General features: G+C 31.7%; 1 protein-coding gene across 1 annotated transcript in view; it reads left to right on the top strand.

The window, feature by feature from the left end:
* Trissin (trissin) overlaps positions 1-157 on the top strand; it is a 14,785-nt gene extending 14,628 nt beyond the window's left edge. Inside the window, exon 3 of the mRNA XM_068394414.1 lies at positions 1-157. This exon is cut by the window's left edge and continues 1,178 nt beyond it. The gene's annotated coding sequence lies outside the window, so the exon portion shown is untranslated.
* Positions 158-7,114: the final 6,957 nt, after the last annotated feature.

The raw sequence follows: 7,114 nt of genomic DNA, 5'->3' as shown, positions 1-7,114 counted from the left end.
TTAATTGTGTAAAAAAATATATATATGAAAATTTACAATATGTATTCTTATACAATTCTCTTGGACGAATTTGTTTTCAGCGAGGAGGTGACGATGTAAATTGTGAAAATATGAATAAATGTGGCAACTGCAAGTTTTCGTCCTTCAACATCAATCACTCAATGTCCTTATTTGGTTTAAGAAAATGAATACAAATATAATTAACTTATGTAGATAATACCCGATAGATTCTCTTTATTGAAATGTTCACAGAATATCAAAAGGTGTAAAATATTCTATATAACATAGCAGAAGAGACCAGATTTTTTAGAATATACCATTAACTTGAATTAAGTTATCTTTATTTCGTCTATGGTGAAATTAAGAACTACATCAAAATTATAAATTTACATATCTAATTATACTCCATTGTGCTTTATATAAAGTATATGACAACGACTACTCATAGAAAAAAAAATGCCATCCAATGCAAATATGATGAATCATTTATTTATATAACGGACGGTAACTTAATTCGCAAACAGTCTCAAAGCACCGTGCAAAATCTCTCTCTCTCTCTCTCTCTCTCTCTCTCTCTCTCTCTCTCTCTCTCTCTCTCAGGATAGCCTGGGTGTAATTAAAGGCATTAAGGAAATAATTAGTTATACTAAGAGAGAGAGAGAGAGAGAGAGAGAGAGAGAGAGAGAGAGAGAGAGAATGGCGTAGTACGATTGTAGGAATTTTCAACATTACTAATTTCAAAGTGTCTTCAAAACTGTACGAAAATATTCTATTTGGTAATTGATTTTTGGTAGTTATTAACTGGAATAAGTAAAATAAATAATACTGACGGCAGCTCAGATTCTTAGATTATATTTTTTTTAAGTCTTAAAACACAATTAAAGAAGAAAATGTTTCTCTTTTAAAAATAATAAAAGAAATTTATTTTACTATTTTCAATTATCGTTTGCTTTTAAAAAAAAAAATATGATACATCCAAAAGAAAATAGTCCTTCGGCTGATAGACCAATTCAATTAACAAAATACCTAATTCTTGCAACTGCATTTTACTTATTTTCAATATTACTGAATTAAACTCAAAATGCTATGAGCCCGACAGCATCAAAACGTTCAAATTTTCCCTGAATTTTTTGAGAATTATTTCATAGCCTGGGCTTCAGTGTCTTGAAAAAAAAGCAGAAATCACTATTAGTTCTTGTAAGATAAACAGTGTCTTGACATTTCACTCGGTAGACAATTCTCCATACATAGCTATGACCCAAGCACGCGCACACAGTATAAACTATTTGTTATAATTACCTCCAAAAGCTAGTAAGGCTGATGGGTACAAACAAGCGCCGGATTTATAATATAAAAAAATCATATATATACATTTTCATATATACATATATGTATATATATTCATATATAAAAACATAACATATATATTCTTATACAGTGTGTATATATCTATCTATCTATATATATATATATATATATATATATATATATATATACATATATATACATACATATATATATATACATATATATATATATATATACATATATATATATATATATATATATATATATTCATATATATATATATACATATATATATATTCATATATATATATATATATATATATATTCATATACATATACATATATATACATATATATATATATATATATATATATATATATATTCATATATATATATATATATATATATATATATATATATATATATATATCATATATATATATATATATATATATATATATATATATATTCATATATATATATATATATATTCATATATATATATAAATATATATATATATATATATATATATATATATATATATATACATATTCAGATACATAATCATATATATATATATACATATACATATACATAATATATATATATATATATATATATATATATATATATATATATATATATATATATATATATATATCCTTAATACCAACAGAATGCAAGAAACATTTCCAGCAACACCTATATCCATTTTGTAGATGTTGCCTTCAAACAACTATCTCCAAACATGACATATCCCAGTTATATCTATCCGAGAGAGAATATTTGAAGACGAGTGTCTACATAAAACGAATGTTCCTTCCGCGAGAATATTTCAGAAATCATAAAAGTTTAAAACTCCTGTCTGACGGATCAATGTACAAATATGGAAGAAACTCAAGTTAAAGTAAGGCTGAAAAAAAAAGGGAAAATGGTAATAATTTACATCGCCAACCCGCCCTTGGAAAATGAACTGGTCTCCTCCCTAAGGTTCCTTCCTCCCACAGACACCGCCCCCTTCCACAGGCATCCCCATCGACTACGGTAGGTCTCTTTGTTTCTAGACTTGGATTACCACAGAGGAGAGCTGTAATGACCTGTGGTCATGTAATGCTTGCAGACAAAGACGTTTATAAGAGAGCAAAAACTTACAAATTGTAGTATTTCGATGGAGAATAAGTCTGAGCTAAAATGATCTTCTGTTTACAAAACAACAAAGAAAAACTAAAAATATAAATAACATGATTTCGATTAAAAAAAAAAAATATGAGCTTTTCATAGAAAAATTTAGGCATTTAGGCCTAGTCGTAACCGAGTCCTTTAGCTTGTGTTAGAGCACCATATAACTGTACACAATGGCAGTATGATAAAAAGAAACATACTTTCGCGCAGACCAATATCGAATATAATCGATTGCATAGTAACTGGCATTGGTAAATTAAACTCTTATTACACTTTAATATTATGTCTAATGACACCACACTGATTGAAAAAAGAAAGTTCGAGTTCATATCATCAAAATCAAATCTCTATATTACTAATCTTGAGGTCATAACATTGGAAAAGCAGGATGCTATACGCTCAAGGGCTCTAACAAGGAAAATACCTCAGTGAGGTAAGGAAATAAAGAAACAGATAGAATATTTCTGAGTGCACCCTCAAGCAAGAGAACTCTAACCCAAGACAGTGAAAGACCATGGTACAGAGCCTATGGCATTATTATTATTATTATTATTATTATTATTATTATTAGCTAAGCTACAATCCTTATTGGAAAAGCAGAATACTAGCCCAAGGGCTTAAACAAGAAAAAATAGCCCAATGAGGAAGGGAAACAAAGAAATAAATAAACTACAAGAGAAATAATGAACAAATAAAATACCTCAAGAACAGTAACAACATTAATGAAAAGAACGGTGGTTTGAATTTGAAGTGTCCTTCTCCTAGAAGAGCTGCTTGCCATAGCTAAAGAGTCTCTTCTACCCTAACCAGGAGTTGTTCAGTTCAGTTCAGTTTAGTAAAGATTGCCTTGCCTTATGCAAGACTCGAGCTCTTGCGTTGGCAGCCCGTAAGCGAATTGAATTGAAATTTACTTTAACTTTGAAAGAGGGAGTTTTATAATGTTAAAGAGGTTCAGTTAACTTACGTTAATACAAATGAGATTAAAATTATACAACGTGTGATATATTACTTTAAAGGCCAATTGATTATAAACTACGTTGAATTTAGATAGCAAGAGCTAAATAGGTAGCTCCAACATAGTGGTATTTTCGAGTGAACTGTTTATCCTCATTCAGCAGCCTGGAATTTGGTTTATAGGTGGGGTTAATGACAACATGCCATGCTTCCCACGGGATGGCTTCTGCAGAGCAAGTGCCTCGTCATTCCTTATAAGAATTCCTGTATGAACAGAATGAGGGACGGGTCCCTCTTGCTGCAACTAATTAAAACAACAGGGGTGAAAAGGGGGTAACTGGCTGGCATGGTAACGGAGAATGAGGCCCCGGTAGGGTGGCTCCTCTTGAGGTCCACGAAAGAAAACTTGTTGATAGACATAGTCTATCGAGTAAGAGAAAAATTGTTACAGCAGCGAGTCCCAGGGAAGTAAGAGATCGTGGGAATGAATGAAAAGCGATTTCGTTGGAGGCAGAAGAATAGGGCATAAAGTATCCCAAGCAAAAGTTAAGGCAGTAGAGGGAACGAGAGAGTGCTAGCTGAGAGAGAGAGAACCCAGGAGGAAAGTAGCCACTGAACAATTACAGTGCAGTAGTTAACCCCTCGAGTTTATAACGCATATAATAGCAATATGCCCTCCTAATTTGATCTGGTCATAATTATTGCCTCTCTTGAATGAAATTCGAACTTTTCAAAAGTACCTTATATTTACAAGTGTCTCTGTGTGTGTGTGTCAAACTCCCCCTGCCACTACGATTAGAAACATAATTAAAGGTAACTAATTATTATCCTTTACATAATACATACCAATTAACATACTACATATTTTAAAGTACAGGTATTTACTTATATAGTATCAAACAAGTATCCTACGGTGAATATGTAATCAACACTTAGACATACACGGCTCTGCACATAGCCTACTTTCATAAATATAGTTGCAAGCATACGAATTGGCATTTAATTGCATACTTATGATCAATTCTAACGTATACACGCACTATACATGTGTTCGATTCGGCAGTCGACGTACAAATACGGTACAAGCAACAAAAACTTTATAGTGTTAAAATTTAATTGGTATATTAAAAACCTGGTCTTACGACTAGTCAATAATGACATTTATCCACGCCTAAGAGAGAGAGAGAGAGAGAGAGAGAGAGAGAGAGAGAGAGAGAGAGAGAGAGAGAGAGAGAGAGAGAGCCATGCTAGATTTTCATTCGTTGCTCTTCTCATCCTCAATATGTAAACATACATAAATAGCAGCACATATACTGTATATAAAAACATTACAGTAACCCATTAGTTCCACTTTAGCCTATGCATGCATCTCTAGCATATTGAAAGCTTAACAGCAGCACGTCGATAAAACTTACTCAAATTGCATCTTTCAAGCTCATCTTCCAAGTTAAAGATAGATATATATATATATATATATATATATATATATATATATATATATATATATATATATATATATATATATATATATATATATATATATATATATATATATATTTCCCCACATCTCCTTTGAACCTCTCTCTCTCTCTCTCTCTCTCTCTCTCTCTCTCTCTCTCTCTCTCTCTCTCAAAGTATTTCTAAAATCTAAGTTCCCTGGATAACCGTTACAGATGCCAACATATACAGTAATGCTAATACGGCTCTTCGAGATTTTTAATTAAAAGGATAGCCAACATGTAGGCTAAAACGCTACAATACTAGGCCTACACAGTATTCTAGAAGTTTTATTTCAGCTGTGACCGAGTTGTGGAATGATCTTCCTAATCGGTAGGTAGTAGGTTGGTCAGGGCACCAGCCACCCGTTGATATACTACCACAAGAGAGTTATGGGGTCTTTTGACTGGCAAGATAGTACTACATTGGATCCTTCTCTCAGGTTACGGTTCATTTTCCCTTTGCCTATATACTCACACACCGAATAGTCTGGCCTATTCTTTACATATTCTCCTCTGTCCTCATACACCTGACAACACTGAGATTACCAAACAATTCTTCTTACTCCACTGTAATTGTTCAGTGGCCACTTTCCTCTTTGTAAGGGTAGAAGAGACTCTTTAGCTATGGTAAGCAGCTCTTCTAGGAGATGGACACTCCAAAATCAAACCATTGTTCTCTAATTTTGGGTAGTGCCATAGCCTCTGTACCATGGTCTTCCACTGTCTTGGGTTAGAGTTCTCTTGCTTGAGGGTACACTCGGGCACACTGTTCTATCTTATATCTTATTTCTCTTCCTCTTTTGTTAAAGTTTTTGTAGTTTATAAAGTGATATTTATTTTAATATTGTTGCTCTTCTTAAAATATTTTATTTTTTCCTGTTTCCTTTCCTCACTGAGTTATTTTCCCTGTTGGGGCCTCTGGGCTTATATCATCCTGCTTTTCCAACTAGGGTCGTAGCTTAGCAAGAAGTAATAATAATAATAATAATAATAATAATAATAATAATAATAATAATAATAATAGGGTAGTTGAATCGGTAGAACTTCAAAAGTTCAAACTTGCAGCAAATGTTTTTATGTTGAACAGGCTACCATAAGTCTTTTTATTGTTAATATATGAAATATATGTTTTGAGGTAGTTACCGTTTAAAAAAAAATCAATTGTTCATTATTTCTCATATCGCTTATCTATTTCCTTATTTCCTTTCCTCGCTGACATATTTTTCTCCATTGAAGCCCCAGGACTTATAGCATCTTACTTTTCAAACTAGGGTTATAGCTTAGCTTGTAATAATAATAAATAATACAAAACCCTACTGCCCTTAGATGTCTATCGAGCACAATGCAATAGCATTATGAATATATATATATATATATATATATATATATATATATATATATATATATATATATATATATATATATATATATATATATATATGTGTGTGTGTGTGTGTGTGTGTGTGTGTGTGTGTGTGTGAGTGAAAAGATCTCTCTCGAATAGCGTACAGAGGATAATTCTTGTGGTTTTAATTAAGTAAAGGTCGGTCATAAAATAAATTATGGACGTCGTATACATTTAGAATTGTTTAAACCATGAAAGAACTCAATCAAATAAGTGAGACAACAGGAATTTTATTTTTTTTTAAAAATACGCTTTGAGTAGGAAAATAAGATTTATATTGAGTCCAGTGGTTCTCAAACTGATCAATGTCGACTCCGGGGGTCGACACAAGTGCTTAAGATCAATAAAATGGTAGCAGTCAACTATATCTTATTTTCAAGACATTCAATTGCAATTATTTCACAGCAAATATAGAGAATACGGGGAAATTTGAACTCACCATATGAGCATTAATATATCCCAGAATAATCATATGAAGTAATGTAATATCTAACTGCAATGGTTGTATTTTCTTAATTTTGAGTATGTATTACCTGTAGTGTAGCCTCGTCAATTCCCTAATGATGTTAATAGTATGTTTTAAATGTATATTATAATCATGAAATATTTTAAAACTGAAATTCCGGTCCATCACTAACTTGAGCCTATGTGTGGTACGGTTCTTCGAATGCAATTCCTGTTTTCCCTACACACTACAAACCTTAAAACCCTATTATTTTGAGGACCTACACCTCTCGGGAGAAAGAATTGTGAAGAAATAAAAT

The sequence above is a fragment of the Palaemon carinicauda genome, chromosome 20 (assembly GCF_036898095.1).
Source record: "Palaemon carinicauda isolate YSFRI2023 chromosome 20, ASM3689809v2, whole genome shotgun sequence".
Lineage (NCBI taxonomy): Eukaryota > Metazoa > Arthropoda > Malacostraca > Decapoda > Palaemonidae > Palaemon > Palaemon carinicauda.
The sequence above is the reverse complement of the archived record's forward strand: the minus strand, read 5'-3'. Positions and strand labels throughout refer to the sequence as shown.